Here is a 17,155-nt window from a genome sequence, read left to right as displayed (position 1 = left end):
TCTGCTTTCTTCATTTGTCAAATACTAGTTTTTGTCCTCTCCCCAAACCCTTCATCTCTTTTGCCTTTTCTCTCGTCTTTCTGAATTCCAAAAGCCTTATCAGTTTTAATTCTTTCTAAATTTGCCCAATACCCTCCCATGCAGTGCTTGGCACAAGATGGAGGCTCCAGAAGCATTTGCTGAATGAGTTTAGAAGGCAGATAATTCCCACCCTCCTGGGCTCATTAGCATCAAAACCATTCATGGCACACATTCTGTCTTAAGGATGTCCACCTTTATTCTTTCCTTTGAATACATAAATTCCCTCATTTACACCTTATAACATCTGCTCCATCAGTCTGGGATCACCAGTACACCATGCCAAACACACTTGAGCTAATGGCCCCGTTATAAAAACATTTTAGAAGGCAAAGCTTTTTCCCAAAGTTCTTATTTAAATATTCAATCAACACTTCTAGAAACGACTCCAGTCAAAATAGTCATTTTCCAAAACCCCATTGATAACATTTATTAGATTTGCGTGTGGCTTCTGTCAAATGAATGTCATTCTCATAATGATCAGATTTAAGACACCACGTTTCGGTATGGCCAGCGTCTCACAGCCATCTTTAACCAAGAGATAAGAGTTAAGAAGAAAACTGAGAAAAAAGGTCTTGGGTAGAGACAATTTCCTAAATGTTATATAAGTGTGTCTGAAAATGCTACCACAATCGATCTACAATATTAATTGATAAATGTTTTTCATAGCTTAAGTCTACCTAGTTACTCTTGGCTATCTGCCCTGTTTTCTGTCTGTGTGTGTGTCTCCTGACAGACTAGTGCTATCAGCTGGTTTTTTATTCTATGGCCAATGCCACCACCGAACCCTAAGATCAGACCAGGATGAATGAGACAGCTCTGGCCAGCTCTCCATATAAGGATGTCATCTTGCTTATAGTTGTTCCTTCTCAGAATCCTAATTCTACAGTGTGAAAGGTCACAAAATGGTGAGATTTTTCTTCAAGAAACCAAGACTTTCTATTTAACTCTGGCTATTCCTCAAACTCATCTTCAGTCAAATGATCCTATTGGAAATGGAGCCAAGGAAGGAATTTCATTTCTTTATTTTATTAGACTTGCAGCTCAGATTCCTAAGTGGACTTCAAAATACTAGACACATTCCAACAAGTATTCTGGGATCTAGATAGTGGAAGTGCACTCAAGGGCTCCATGGATAACTCAGCAGAATTCTTCAAAGTGGTTTTTGCCTTTCCAAATAGAAGATCTTCACTTCCAGCCATCCTCCATTAACAGGCCAAATTCTTCCCAGGCTTTCCTCCTCCTCCTCAGAGTTCCCCAGGGGCTCTCTTTTCCTACTGCAACAAGTCTAAGCTCCTCCATACCTTTGTGTCACCCACACCATCTGTTGCACAGCAAAATTTGAGGTGGAGATTTGCATCCAGGAAGTACTGAGCCTACTCTGGGAATTCCTATCTTGGGAGAAGTGAGGGAAGCTGGACAGGATGCAGGAAGCAGTGAGAGACATCAGGCCATGATACGATCACAGCAGAGGCCTCTTGCTCTCCCATGGGATGTGTGGAGCTGGGATGGCCCCCACAAAACTGCCTCTTCATGGAGGCAAGAGGCCCAGCCCTTGTATCTTAAATTCAGTCAGTCATTGGAGAAATGACTTGGCCCAGAGGGCTGTCTTCAGCTGAAGGCAATTTCTGGAAGGATCTCAGCTGAGAGATTCAGCAGGTAACAGTCCAAATGACTGGGGAACAATTACATTAGTCTTAGAGTAGGGATCTGGGTGGTCTACCGTGGCATCCAGCGTCCATTTTCCTTCTTGCCCCTCTCCAACACTTGTTATTCTTCAAATCTGGTCCTCCCTCATTAGCAGGTGTAGCCTCCCATTCAGAATCCTACATCTTGCCTCCAACTATTTCGCTAACCTGTTTTTCTAATCCAGGTGCCTTTCTCTAATCTCTTGAGGTATTATCTCTTTTTGCTGCCCTGGCTGAGCACTGTTATCTGCATGTCTTCGAGTCTGTGGCATTGTTCTGCCCAAGATTGCGAATCCGAGAAACCACCAAGGAGCCGACACCGATGCAAGTACACGAGGGTTTATATACAAGCTCGAGCTTGGGTTCAAGTATATTCCACACAGCAGAGCAGGGGCTTGAACCCTGAAGTGGGTTACAGCTGGGTTTTTTATGGGCTGGTCTAGGGGATTTTCAGAAGGGGTGGAGGAATTTTTTTTTCCCCATTCCAATATGGGGGGAAAGGGTGGGGGGGTTTCTTAAGATCTGATATGGGATTCTCTGAGCTCTGTTGTCTTTCTGATATGGGATTTCCTGCCGAGGGCATTCTAAGCTTTGTTCTCTTTCTAATATGGGGCTTAACTGAAGTAAGGTAAAGTTCAGCTCTTATTCACAGGGGCCTAAGATGGCTGTACTTGTGCTAATGCTAAACTTGAGGTGGAATGGCCTTAATTTTCTCGGCCTCCACAGTATATGTTAGCATTTAAATATGGTGTCTCAATTGAAGCAGCAATGTCACTGGTTTGTGTACCTCGGGGGTGGGAACAGGAAGGGAAGATATATTTGTCTCCCCATTTGGATTATATATTCTTTGAGGATGAAGACCGGTTTTATTGTTTATTTAGATTTTATTATTTATTCATGAGAGACACAGAGAGGCAGAGACACAGGCAGAGGGAGAAGCAGGCTCCATGCAGGGAGCCTGACGTGGGACTCGATCCCGGGTCTCCAGGGTCACACCCTGGGCCGAAGGTGGCGCTAAACCGCTGAGCCACCCAAGACCTGGTTTTAATTTCTTGTGTACTACACAACATATTAAGAGTGCGGTGTACTTGGAAAATGCAGTGTCTTCACATACACACACACACACACACACACACACACACACACTTTGTATTTAGCACATATTTGGCCAAGCACTATTCCAGGTACTGGGGTTTCAATGGTAATTATGAAAAAGGCCTGACTCTCCAGAAGATTACATTCAGCTTATTAAGAAACGAAAGTCAGTCTGCTACTTCTTCTACCTTAACATTTTATTAGTCATCACCTAGAATTAACACTAATAATTATAAAGAACTCTAATAGTCGGATCTTAGGTCTTCCTTACGTTGTGGCAATAAGTTAACCTTGAAATCTCAGGGACCTCATCATACCTTGATGGGGTTGGGCAGCTGTCCTCCGTCTTGGAGCTCTACCATCTGTAGCCTCCTAGTGTTCCTCCTCAGGAAAGCACCCTTAACAGTTTATTGGCTCTTAAGTACTTCAGTCCTGCTGCTCCAGTTCATGGGCTGCATTAAGCACATGGCCTTTAAAATAAATGCAGAGGAGACCGGGAAATGTAGTGGAACAAAATAAATAGGTATCGAGCAATGATTGTCTCTGCCACAAGAGTCAATGTCTGTTAAGTACTTCCACAGAGTTCTAAGTGCTTACATGGTCTACATCCAATTCCCCAAGGGCAGGGGATTGAGGTGGGGCTGGGAGGTCGTTTCAACACCGCCACCAATTATTAGGCACCAGCTGGGTGTTTTGCAATTCAATTCTGACACTATCTACCTGGAGACAGTGTCAGATCCCACAGGTAAGAGGCCCCATCCTAGAAGACTGCCCCCTCCCCACTCAAATGCCAGTTGCAAGTCCAGTTCGCCTGTGCCTCTGAGTGATTGGCTGTAAGCTAGAAGTTCCAAAGACCTCTCCTTGAGTCAGATACATTTGCTAGAGAAGCTCACTGAACTCAGAGAAATATTTCACCTACCAGATTACTGGATTATTATAAAAGGATAGAACTCAGGAACAGCCAGATGGAAGAAACGCGTTGGAGAAGGTATGGGAAGGGGCTCAGAGCTTGCATGCCCCGGGCAGCTGTGCCATTCTACCCAACTTGCCCTGTGTTCACCAACCAGGAAGCTCTCAGAACCAGTTCCTTGGGGTTTTCATGGAAACTTCGTTACATAAACAGGCTTGATTAAATCACTGGCTATTGGCAACCAAATAAAGGTCCAGCTTCTCTCCCTCTCAGAAGGTGGAAGCGGTGGGACCAATAATTCCAATCCTCTAATCACCTGGTTGGCTCTCCTGGCAACGGCCTTCATCCTTAAGGGCCACCCAGTCACCTTGTTAACATAATAAGAGACACCTTTGTGGCCTCACCCCTTGGGAAATTCCACAGGTTTTATGACCACTGTGCCAAAAACAAAGGACAAGTATATATTTCTTATTATAAATCACAATCTCGCAGTGCTTCACATTGATGACTCACAACCCTAAGGCAAATACTAATATTAATTTTCTTTTACAGGTTAAAAAACCCTGAGTCACAAAAAGGAGTAGTAATTTACCCAAAATCCCATAGGTAATAATAATAGGTAATAATTGGTGCAGGTGAGCTTTGTGTTCACTCCCGTAAATTCCAAAGTCAATGTTGTTTCCACCAACTATACTTTAAAAATACGGGGCACCTGGGTGGCTCACTGGTTGAGCGTCTGCCTTCAGCTCAGGGCATGATCCTAGGGTCTTGAGATCGAGTCCTACGTCAGGCTCCTAACCCTCGGCCTATCTCTCTGCCTCTCAGGAATAAATAAAATATTTTTAAAAATTAAAAACACACACACACACAATAAAGACTGTAAAAGAAAGTCCTTTTCTCTTTTCAGGGCAGATCTTTGAGAAATAACTTATAGGATAATTTCTTCTTTTACTTTGGTGTGACTTGGAAATATGAATCCAACCCACTCCAGAAGTTTCCCTCTTCTTCTTGTGAGTAACATCACAGTGAGGGGCTCTGCGTGAGAACACTTGGGATTTTTTAATTCTTGCTTTTTCGAACCATCATTAGTAGTTCAAGCATTTCAAAGAGCTCCCTTTGAACTAATAAAGCCATACTCGTCTGCCAAGAGCCTTGCTATTAAACTGAAAACTATTGCTGATTAAAGTTTTATTGTCCCTTCCCAGCTGAAAAAAAAAGAAAGTAAAGTCCTCACAATAACATGTCCGGAGGCTATTGAAACATCCATGTTCTTTATGAATAGGAGTCTCCAGTGATTTGGAAAAGCAAAGTCCTTCTCAAGGGCTCGGATTTTCTGTACCAACTTCGATTACTCCCCTTCTACGTCATCTCTGCCCACCTTCGTTTCCAGAACAACGAGGAGACCAGGGATGATTGAAATTAGGTTTGTCTTAAGGATGGCTGGGAAGCTGGCCCACTGGGGGAGAGAGAGAGAGAGAGAGAGAAGAGGCTCTATTGCCCCCTGCTGGGCTCCACGTCTCCATTCGTCTATGCGGTCTTCCAGCTCTGACTCCGAATCTCTGGCTTCTGGCTGCTTTCACAGGCTAGATGCCCTGTGACATTTGTCAGTCTTTCTGTTTAGGTTTCAATGGAACATTGTTATGAAAAGGAGAGAAAAACTTTAGCCTTCGACGTCATGCTAATTCATAAACAAGGATAATCACTAACCACTTCTCCACGGCGCTCAATTGCTTCCAAGTGTTTTTCATTAAGCCTAAGTGAAAACACTTCCCACGATGCAATTTTAAGGGAATATTATTAATCACATGCCTTGATTAGCTTTGGTCAGTGGAATAAGCGACTGGCGGAATAAAAATGACTTGCTTCTTTCCAGATATCCTCACTTTACAAGAAGAGTATTGGGGGAAGTTTTGGTTTTCTGAACAATACGGTGCACTACGTATAGTGAGTGCTTTTCCAAATATATATTGAATTGCAATGTTTGGCATTTAATTTCATCTGGCTTTATATTTTAACTATCTGATTATAGAGGGAATGTTGATAAGGACGTCCTTGGGCTCTAAGGCAAAACGTTCCAAATCTTTTCCATAGCGCTTAAGAGAATACACAATTTAACAACACAGATCTATGAAATGAACAAGGTCTCGTAGTAGTTAGAAAATTTCTAAGTATGAAGTTTTCATGGGCTTCAAACTCTTAATTTGTTTTGTATTCTCTGCCCCTCAGTTATGTGAAAACACATGGCTGTGAAAAAAGATGTCAGGGTTCTGCAGAAAGTAGAAAACATGCAAAAAGATTTTTATTGGCAAAATAAACAAATTAGCATGGGGGGTGAATGGAGTTCGGAGTTGAAGATTTGTGATTTTAAACATAAATTGCATACTGTGTTTCTGGGAAAGAGTCCGTATTGTAAAAATGGGGATTCTTCCTGAAAGAATGTTCATTTCGATTCGATACAAATTAATATCGTAGCAAAATTACTTATGCGATTTGACACACTTGATTCTAGAATTCATGTAGAAAAAGAAAGCAGAAGACCTGGAAAAATTGTGGAAAAGAGTCTTTGCCAGACATCAGAATATACTGGAAATGCATAGTTTTTCAACAGCGTGATAATGTTGCAGAGATAGCAAAGTAGATCAGTGCAGCAGAATGGCACATCAAAAATGGACACATTTATAGATGAGATAAAATAATAAATGATACTGGAACACTTCATTGAAGAAAAAGTTAGATCCTTACTATATACCATATAATCATGAAATCACAGGTGATTTGAGGGCCAAATAGAAAAGCTAAACGTTTTTAGAAGAAATTGAAGAGTCAGGGCACCTGGCTGGCTCAGTCACACTCTAGAGCATGTGATTCTGGATCTCAGAGAAGCTCAAGCCCCACGATGGGCATGGAGCCTATTAAAAAAAAAAGAAGAAGAAGAAGAAAAAGAAATTTAAGATTCAGTGTAATCTTGGGGCAGGGGGAGTGGAGAGGGCTTTTAAGCTTGACATCATATTCAGAAAGCATAAAGGAAAAGTCTAGCATACTTTACCACATTCAGATGTTTAACTGCTTTCTGATAAGATGTCTTTCTTCCAGATACAGCACTGCCTACTGCCAGATTTAGAGGAGGCCCACAGAGCTCTCTTTAACCTCCTTCAACACTTGACACTATGGTGCAGAAAGGAAAGGACTGAGCACCACGTGCCCCTAAACCTAAGTGAGGAAGTCCCCACACGCTCTAGGGCAGACCCACAAAACGATAAGTGGTCCTGGAATACTGCCTCCCCTCACACGAATCCTTCTTTAGTTGGAAATGGGAACAGCCATTCTCTAAAAGACCATCAGTACTAATCTGCTTAGGAATGATATCCATTTATTGATACATTTTATCCAGAAACCCAAGCTTTCCCACGCATCATGGAAACTCTTATCCACAGACAGATCCGGATATTCCTTAGTCGCACTTTAACAAACCTCCACGTATCCATGATCTCCCACTACCTAATTTGCAGAATCCAGTGCAAAACGAAAACGTGGGGCTCCTTGTCCAAAAAATGAGTAAGGACTTTATGTTAACAGTGAACGTTAAGGCAAGCGTGGGTCCCTTCTTTGTGTAGATTATATACTCATGAGACTGTGTTCTCTGTCCCCAAACCCTTTCTTTATTGCTTCATAGTCTGTTATCAGCAAAAAGTAACCTCGATTTCTTCTCTAAATGTTGAAAAGAATTCTTCATTCTCCAACTCATTCTTAGCTGTCTCCTCAGGACACTGCCAGATTCCCAGAGCCTACCTACTGTGGTGCCTGGCTCTTTATTCCCCCCTGCTCTCGCTTTTGAGAACTTTCTCTTCCTTTAACAAAACTCTGGTGTGTCTGGGGTGCCTGGGTGGCTCAGCGGTTGAGGTCTCCCTTTGGCTCAGGTCCTGATCCCAGGGTCCTGGGATCAAGTTCCTCATCAGGCTCCCCCCCCCCCCCCCCCAGGGAGTCTGCTTCTCCCTCTGCCTATGTCTCTGCCTCTCTGTGTCTCTCATGAATAAATGAATAAAAACCTTTGGGGAAAAAAAAAAAACCCACGACACTCTGGTTTCTTTCAAACCTGTGCCATCCATCCACATCACCTGCTGCCTCTCCTTGTTGAGCTCATCTGCATACTCCCCTCTTTGTCCAGCCAGCACAGGACGCCAAATAGATGCCCCCCAAAGTCGATCAACTTCGTGTGCATCTTGGAAACAAAACGAAACCCTTGGGTAGAACACAAATTCGACTTGCCAACTGCACAATAAGAGCAGGCACAGTTTAAGCCAAGCGGCCGTCCCTCCCGCATCACTCGCAAGACCTGGATGTTTGCGTTCTATGCTCTGCGTAGGTTTTGTCAGAGAACCGGCCAAAACGTGGCCTTGCTACGAAGCCAAGTTGGTATTTATACCCTAAATATTTACGATTCCTTTTAAAAGTTGGCAAGGGGAGGAGATGACGGAGCCCCTCGACAGGACTTCAGCAGAAAATGCATGCCCCTTTTACATTTGCCGCTGCAGGAGGCAGAACCCGGGGCGCCCGGCCTGCGCGCAGGGCTTCCAAATACTGCCCTCTGCTGGCCAGAGCGCGCACTGACGGCGCGGGGCCGAGGCTGCTTAGGGACGCGGGGGCGCCCCGCAGGCCCGGGCTGCAGCCGCCGCTGCACGGACAAGCGCGGGAGCCCAACGCGAGGAGGGCGTCCACGGCTCCCTAACCTTGACGTCGCCCACCCCGCGTGCCGCCTCCGTCTTGTCCAGAGCCCACCCGAAGAAAGACAGGCAAGCCGGACAACTCGCCGACCTGCTTTCGCACCCTCCGCCGGCCCAGGGCTTGGGAGAGCGAAGCCGCCGAGTCACCGTCGCCCCGGCCCCTCCCCTCCTCGCGCAGGATTCCCGCCCGCGCCCTTCGTGCTGCTTCCCCCGTTGCTCTGACCGCGGTGCCGGCTGCTGTCCCCGGGACCTCCACACGCAGCAGAGGGGCTCTTGAACCCCGGGAGCCTTCCCTGATGGCACCAGGGCTCTGCCGTCTGTCCTTCATTGCGAAAAGGTAGGTGGAAGGGACACCTGGGTGGCTCGGCGGTTTGACGCCTGCCTATGGCCCGGGGCGTGACCCTGGGGTCCCGGGATCGAGTCCCGCGTCGGGCTCCTGCATGGAGCCTGCTTCTTTCTCCCTCTGCCTGTGTCTCTGCCTCTCTCCCTGTGTGTCTCTCATGAATAAATAAAGAAGATCTTAAAAATAAAAATGAAATGAAATGTAGGTGGAATTGCTTTGCCATCTGCTGAATCAGGGGTCCTCTCTCTAGAAAAGCCCACGTTGGTCATAGGAGTTGGGAAGGACGCATGATTAAAAAAAGAAGAGAAAGAGCCACTTTACTCAGAGCAAGTAACTAAAATGTGAACTTTGATAACTTCTTTTGTAGTTGATGCCACCGTCTAACGGGCCTGCAGTCGCCTTTATCACGGTCAATGTCACTTACCAACATACAGGCTGAGAGCTCCCCAGTGCCCTCGGCGGGCGGCACATCTAGGGGATGCCAACACGGGCTGTGTACACTAGCCTTAACCACCGGGGCTGCTTACGGCCAGAGGTGACCACCACCAGGCCCACAGCCTGCAGCGGCACAGGGAGAAACGTGTTAGTTGGCACGCCAATCGCGGGCACACTGATTAGATAGCTGTGGTCTAGAAAATGCACCACATTTAGGCAAAGTTGCAAGCCTTATCACATTATCAGGAAATCCTGGGGACAAACTCCAGGGAGTAACAAGGAAAAACAAGCCAACTGTGAATGCAAACAAAACATACCGAGTTCTACAATTGGAGCGGGCCACGCTTCCTGTGGGTTTCTTTCCTGGGGTGTCCTTCGGGGCCCTCACTGCCTCCACCTGCTCATTCTCTCAGGGCCAGCTCCAGAGTCCGCCGGCTTTGAGGTCTTCCTAACCATGCCAGCTCCCTGGTCTGATTCGGCTGCAGGAGTCAGAGCCTGAACACCACTGTTTGCATGAGGACACGCAGGCTTGGGATGTTCAGGTCCATTTCCTTGGAGCATGTTTAATCCTCTACCCATGATCTCCTGCCTTTCAGGGTTGCATGCTCCCTTGCTGGCCAGAATAACCAAGATCTAAGCCCTTATTAGGTGATGTCAGAAATCCTCGACCTCCTCACAGCTGACCCAGAGCATTAGTGGAAAGACTCACCTGCCTCGGCTGCTGCTCCTAACCGCAGCTCTGTGCAGGCCCCAGGGTTTCCTTGCTCTGTTTGCATGGACATCAGCTCCTCTCTTATTTTACAGCTCCACCCCACCCACGATCAGAGCCAACAACAAGGCAGCAGGAAGGCTTGAAGATACACAATAGGAATGAAAATGCGGGCAAGAAGTCTCTAGAACTTAGGAACAGTGACCACTGCTTCCACACCCCGCAGCCATCTCCCAATGCACAGAGTTCCCTACCAGTTGTTTCTCACCTCTGTCTGCCTTGTGGACACGATGCTGTGAATTCAGTCCCTCCTCACACAAGTGGGAGGCCCCCCGGACCCAGTTCTGAGTCCAGAACTTCAATTTCATTTCTGTCCAGCTCTAGCTCCAGAGGATGAAACATAATAAAAATTCCCCAAAGTCGGAGCTCTGTCCACTATGAAGGCAGCCATTCCCATTTCTTTACAAAACTGTGTCTCTCTTCTTCGTGGCAACCACCGTCGTGAGACTAAAGCCAGGCTAAGCTTTGTATATTAAAAGTACCCCTTAAGGAGTTTCCTCAGACAATAAACAAAAAAAAAATATCTTTCCTTCCAGTATTAAATGATGTTGCTGGCATTCCTGATATGTGAATATGGCTGAAATTTTTTATTTCATTTATTTTTGTAAATATTTTGTTTAAGGGGAGCCTGGGTGGCTCAGTCATTTCCAAGCGTCTGCCTTTGGCTCAGATGGTTATCTCAGGGTCATGGGATCCAGCCCCAGGTAGGCCTCCCTGCTCAGCAGGGTATCTGCTTCTCCATCTCCCAACCTCACCCCCAGTTCATGCTCTGCCTTGCTTTCTTGCTCTCTCTCAAATAAAATCTTTAAAAAATTTTTTTTAAAAATACAAATATTTTATTCATTCATTTGAGAAAGGGGGCATGCATATATAAGCAGGGGGAGGGGCAGAGGGAGAGGGAGAATCAGGCTCCCTCTGAGCAGGGAGGCAATGCAGAACTCCATCCCAGGACCTGGAATCATGACCTCAGTTGAAGGCAATTAACCAACCGAGCCCCCCAGGTGCCCCTTTGCTTATTTTTTAAGTTAAGTGGATTCCCATGCCGCACGTGGGGCTTGAACTCACGACACTGAGGAGAGCCACATGCTTGACCAACGGAGCCAGCCAAGCACTCCTGACTGAAATTTTTAAAACTTTGGCCTTTCAGAAAAGGCCTGAATTTGCCAAACTTATCAGCCTTGATGGTAAGAACAATGCCTGGTTTTCCTGGGTTTGTACCCAAATATTGTCAATTTTTCCCAACGGGAAAGTGGTCTCTAACAAGAAGCCAGAAATAGATTTATGTTAGAGCAGCACGGCAGACACTTGTTCCTCTAAATCTCTGTTTACCTCTTCCTCCTGCTGTCACGGTGAGAACAATGCCCAGGCTCCCTTGCACTTAGGCACAGCCATGTAGGTGCGATGTGGCCCCTGGATGTGAGCAGAATGACGTGCATTTCTTCCAGGTCTGATCCTGCAAAACTGGCAAATAGCTGACTCTGCGCTATTTTCTCCTTGCGGCTGGGCTGAAAGGAGTGGCTGTCCCAGGGCAACTTTTGAGGGGTACATGTTGAAAATGGCAGAAACTTCATAGCCTGGGGCCCTGAGTGGTTTCATGAAGAAGGGAGATTGTCCCTTGGCCAATGCTCCTTCTAAAGCAAGAAATAAACCTTGGCATTATTTCAGCCATCATATTTTGGGTCTAGCACACCAGTTAGCTTACTCTAAACACGAGCTATAAATGGATACGTCAGAGATGCTCCTGCTGAGATGTGCTGTTAGCAGAGGTCTGTGTGGTATGATGAGGGGGCCTTATGGTCAAGGAAAGGCCTGCCCCCACGCCTTCTTGACTTCCATCCTGACATTTTTTTTTTTAAGTTTATTTATTTATTCATGAGAGACACAGGGAGAGAGGCAGAGACATAGGCAGAGGAAGAAGCAGGCTCCCTGTGGGGAGCCCGATGTGGGACTCGATCCCAGGACCCTGGGATCATGACCTGAGCCGAAGGCAGATGCTTAACTACTGAGCCACTCAGGTACCCCCTATCTTGACCTTCTGTCTGAAATCCTGCCACATAGATTTCATTAATTTGGATAAAGACAATATTTTTCAGAAGCTTCTCTTAAAAAAATTATATCACCTAATGTTAACTACACTAGAAAAAAAAAAAAAAACTACATCACCTGAAAGAGCACATAAAACTATAACCTTTCATGAGCTCCTTTGCAGAAATGACTTTCTCAAATTTGTTTTTACTGAAACGTCTAGTGAAAAGTTGTGAAAGGGGCACAGGCTGTGAAATGTGGGGGTGCAGAATAATGAAGGAGTGGTAGAGGATGTGAGCAGCAGGTAGAGGATCTGCACCATGGAGCACTTGAGGTTTTGCGTCAATGGACACGGAAGCCTGGACAGCAGTGGGTGTGATGTGGCACCATAAAATTCTGGAGAAACTTTGAGAGAGAACCAGAAGATTCAAAGAAGGGAGAGGAAAGCATTGAAGGCAAATCTCTTGCTCGAACATTTGGCTGAATACTGGTCCTCAGATCAGTTTTTTCCACCCTTTCCCTACATTTTAAGCAAGTTACTATGATGGCCCAACCCACTTTTTAGAGTGCCCATGGCCCCTCAGGAGAGCCCTTTGTAAAGTCCAAAGTGAGCTTCGGGATTAGTTCAAACCATACCTGCACTTTCAGAATTTGAATCTTTTGACTATTTTTTCACTCAGTACTTTCCTTAGAGATTCCTACAACAATGACTACTATTTCAGATAATGAAGTTCTTTTTCTCTCTGTGACTCATGGAAAGAATTGACAGGTGGGCAGGGCAAGGCCATTAGGGCTTATTGGCACCAAGTCAACGACCAAATAATTCAGGGGCACCTGTAAATTTATTATTTTTTTTATTTTTAAAACTTAATGATTTTATTCATGAGAGACACAAAAAAAGAGGCAGAGACACAGGCAGAGGGAGAAGCAGGCTCCCTGCAAGGAGCCTGGTGCGGGACTCCATTCTGAGCCAAGAGCACTCAACCACTGAGCCACCCACGTGCCCCTATTATTATTATTAAAACAAGTATGTGCATATGACAATTGATTTTGTGGTTAAACATTAACATCACATTAAAATTAACAGTGATTAAGCAGAGCATTAAAAATTTGCATCTAGAATGTGACATGTTTCTAAACAGCTGGCATTCAGGGGTTGCAGATCTTGGAGCCAGTTTCCTTGGGTGATCTGCCCCGACCAAATGTCGGTTGTGTCATCCTGTCATGAGGCAAGCCATGGAGGTGGCCAGCATCCCTTGCTGATCAATAGTTTCATTGGTCCTACCCTATGCCACATAGATGCTTCTATTCCTTGCCTGTAGCTGCCAAAACGAATCACTGCGAACTCACTGGCTTGAGCAATACACATGTACTTCCTTACAGCTCTCCAGCTCAGGGGTTGAACCCAAGATTCACCAGATAAAAACACATGGTTGGCAGGGTGGCATTTCTTCCTGGAGAATTCAGGAGAAAATCTGTTTCCCTGCTCATTGAGGTTGTTGACAAAATCCAGGAACAGGTGATTATAGGACTGAGGTTCCAGTTTGCTTACTGGCTGTCAGCTGGGAACATGCTTGGCCCACGCAGGCTGCACTCTGGTCCCAACACAGAGTTACCCACATCTCCGCCAGCAGCGGGGTGATGAGTCCTTACACTGCCGCCTCTCGGGCTCAGCTCTTTCCCTTCTTATTCTGCTTTTAAGGACTCATGCAGTTTAGATTGGACCCACTCAGATGATGTGAGATCATCTCCTGCTCTACAATCCTGGTCTACAATCTTAATCATATCTACGAAGTCTCTTGTACCATGTAAGGTGACATATTCAGGAGGTTTGGGGGACTGGGCATCTGTAATGTTGGGAGCTGTTATTTTGCCTAACAAGCTCGCAACTAGGAATCATCTGAAAACCATCAGCTGTAGGTGATCAATGTGCATCAGTGATAGCACCTGGCCCCCTAATGCCTAGATCAGGTTTTACTTTTTTTTTTTTTTTTTTTTAATCACGCTTGAAGTTTGTATCCATTGCTGGCTTGATCTCATGTTTCCGTAAGTAGAACTGAAAGGCGTTATCAGATGTACTCTGGATTCTTACGCTCTCAGCAGCACTCTCTACCACTCCAACTTCCTCTTTTGCCCCAAAAATTAGTAGGTTAAATTTAAACCATTCAAGCGCAACCCCAGTAGGATGTCAGGAATAGATTTTACCTGGGTGTAGAGAAAATGAGACTTCATTATACTTTCTTTTTTTAAGATTTTATTTATTTACTCATGAGACACACACACACACAGAGAGAGAGAGAGAGAGAGGCAGAGACACAGGCAGAGGGAGAAGCAGGCTCCATGCAGGGAGCCCAATGCGGGACTCGATCCCGGGACTCCAGGATCACACCCTGGGCCAAAGGCAGGTGCTAAACTGCTGAGCCACCCAGGGATCCCCCTATTATACTTTTTCTATGTGTTTATAACAAAATGTAAGCAGGACTAAGCATAAAGGTGTACCATCTTAGGATAAGTGTTTTTCCTGGTATATATTCTCTCTATACCTCCCAGTTTAGCCCCCACTGGAAACCTGCTTTTCCAAGGAGTTTGTTTCCTCCAAGTGCAGGAAAACCTCATTTCTCATCTCTGACTGCAGTGCTCACAGAGACTGGGTAGCACCAGGGGGACAAGTGCACCATGTCATACGGGTCAGCTGGAGGGTCACTAGGAAAGTAATAAATGATAAAGGAAGGTGGACCATCGCCACAGGAGAGAAAGGATCCTTCAGGACTGGAGAAGGCATGGGGCTGAACTTCCAATCCTGACCTGATACAGGATTAGAGCCACACAGGCTGGTTCAGGGAGGGCTGTAAAGATAAAATGCAACTCATGTCACAAATGAACAAGGGACAGAAAGACCAAGGGCTGTTTGCAGCAGGTAGAAGATATTGGATATCTGCTCTACTCTCTCTTCCCTGCTTCATAAATGAGTCTGCTTGTTAATAGCATCTTCTTTCTTTCATGAAGAGACTCGGGTCAGTATTCCCCAGGCCGAGGCGGTGTCACCTGGTAGCCATGCCCAAGACCGCAGTTGGAAATACTTGTCTGTCAGCAGATATTCTGATGAGGCCGCCTGAAGAGTCCCTATCGTGGAGCACTTAGCACATTTCCATGCTTATTCACCGTAGGAGATTCTTTCTCTCCACACCCCTACTAGGACACGCTGGTTTGGTCCCCAGTGTTCCCTGCTGATAGGACACATACCCTGCAACTCTGATGTGAATTGAATGTGCAGATGAGCATCAAGAAATCCTGAAACTCTCCCCGTAGCCTTGAGAGGGGAATTTTTTTTTGCAATTCCTAAAGTTTTATTTATTATGTATTTGTTTATTTAAAAGCAATGAATGAACATATAGCCCATTGTTAGTTTCAGAGGTAGAATTTAGTGATTCATCAGTTGCACATAACACCTAGTGCTCATCACATCACGTGACCTCCTAATGCCCATCACCTGGTTACCCCAACCCCCGCCACTTCCCCTCCTAGAGGAGAATCTAATGAAAAGTTTGTGGCACCAGTTAACAGAGCATTGGGGGGAGTGCATTGTTATGCCTATAATAATGCACCCCGGACCAACAACTGCCTGGGTGGGCAGATAAGAGTAAGCATAAGAGTTCCAAGTGACTTCATCGAGTATCTGCTAGTCATCACCTAGGAGAGTGTCTGTGGGGACCACAGCTCACGGAGGTGTCAGATACCGTTAAAAAAATTATTTTGACAGTACAAATATCTGCACTGAAGTGAATTAATTGGGAGGAGGGCAGTTGGCAGAGAACAGGTGAGCTCCTTCCTGTCAATGGGGAGATTTTGACCACTTGCCTTCTAATAGACGGAAACTCTTGGACTGATGCTGTGACTATGAGCTTGTTCTGGATTTAACTCCACAGAAAACTTGCAGATCCGCTGAGGTCAGCTGGGGGTGGAGTATCCACCATCAGCACCATGATGGACGTCCAGGTGACATAAGGTTCCCTGTAGAAGTGACCATTCCTACAAGAGCTGGTTGTTTCCCACTTCCAGAACTCACACCCCTGATAATTCCTACAGATGGAGGAGTTTGTTTGGGTTTTTTGGTTATGCTTTGAAAGGAACAGGTATAAGAGTGTCTTTTTATAACTTCAACCAGCAACTCATTTCAAAGTCAGGGGCAACATTTTTGCTTTATATCCCCTGCTGGCCTGCTGAACATTGGCGGGATGCAGCATGGCTGTTGAAAGACAGGGCAGTTCACATTTGGCAGATCGTTCGTTCATGTAGTTCACTGGGGTAATGATGAGCTGTAGCACACAAATAGCATTGAAGAGAGGGAGTTTGGTATCTCGACAGTCGCAAGTTTGCCTCCCTATCTCATCCCTCGATTCGAGCTCAGCATGACCACAAGTTAGCTTTTTACATACTTAAATATCAATTTCCTCAGATGTAAAATAAAGATAACATTTCCTTGTCTGTTGATGTGAGATTTATATACACAGCAGTATAGGAAGCTCTAAGCACAGTGTCTGACACACAGTACACTAACTCTGTTATTCGATGCTGTCATCTTTGCTAGCAAAATGAAAAGGACTGAATCATCAATGGGTTATTAGATGCTATGTCTTTCTCAAGATGATAACCTTTTTCGAGGGTATCTGAAGACCATTTTAAAAGTTAATCTCTTCTCCCTTTGGAAAGGGCAGAAGAAAAAAAAAAAACTACCGGAATGATTAGTGCAATTAACTTAACCTTTTATAATACAGAGATGTGTGACTGAAATATTAGGTCCAATAAATTTGCTTGTATAATTTGGAGCTGACTGTGCTGTTAGGTCATGGATTCAAGGTTTGCAGAAACCCAGTGGATCCAGGATGGCTCTGAACTTCAGCCATAAAATGAACAAAGATCTCAAGCAAAGCTGCCGGCAAAGCAGCACTGCCCAGGGGAGCAGAATTTCCTGGGCAGAGCACCTCCCTGACCCTGGCATCCTCCCAGGAGAGCCTCGCCTCTATGAATGCACACTCAAGGTTTAAAATACAGGGCAGTTTCACAACCCATGGCCTGGGCAACGGGTGGGGA

The sequence above is a fragment of the Canis aureus genome, chromosome 10, assembly GCF_053574225.1.
Source record: "Canis aureus isolate CA01 chromosome 10, VMU_Caureus_v.1.0, whole genome shotgun sequence".
NCBI lineage: Eukaryota > Metazoa > Chordata > Mammalia > Carnivora > Canidae > Canis > Canis aureus.
The sequence above is the reverse complement of the archived record's forward strand: the minus strand, read 5'-3'. Positions refer to the sequence as shown.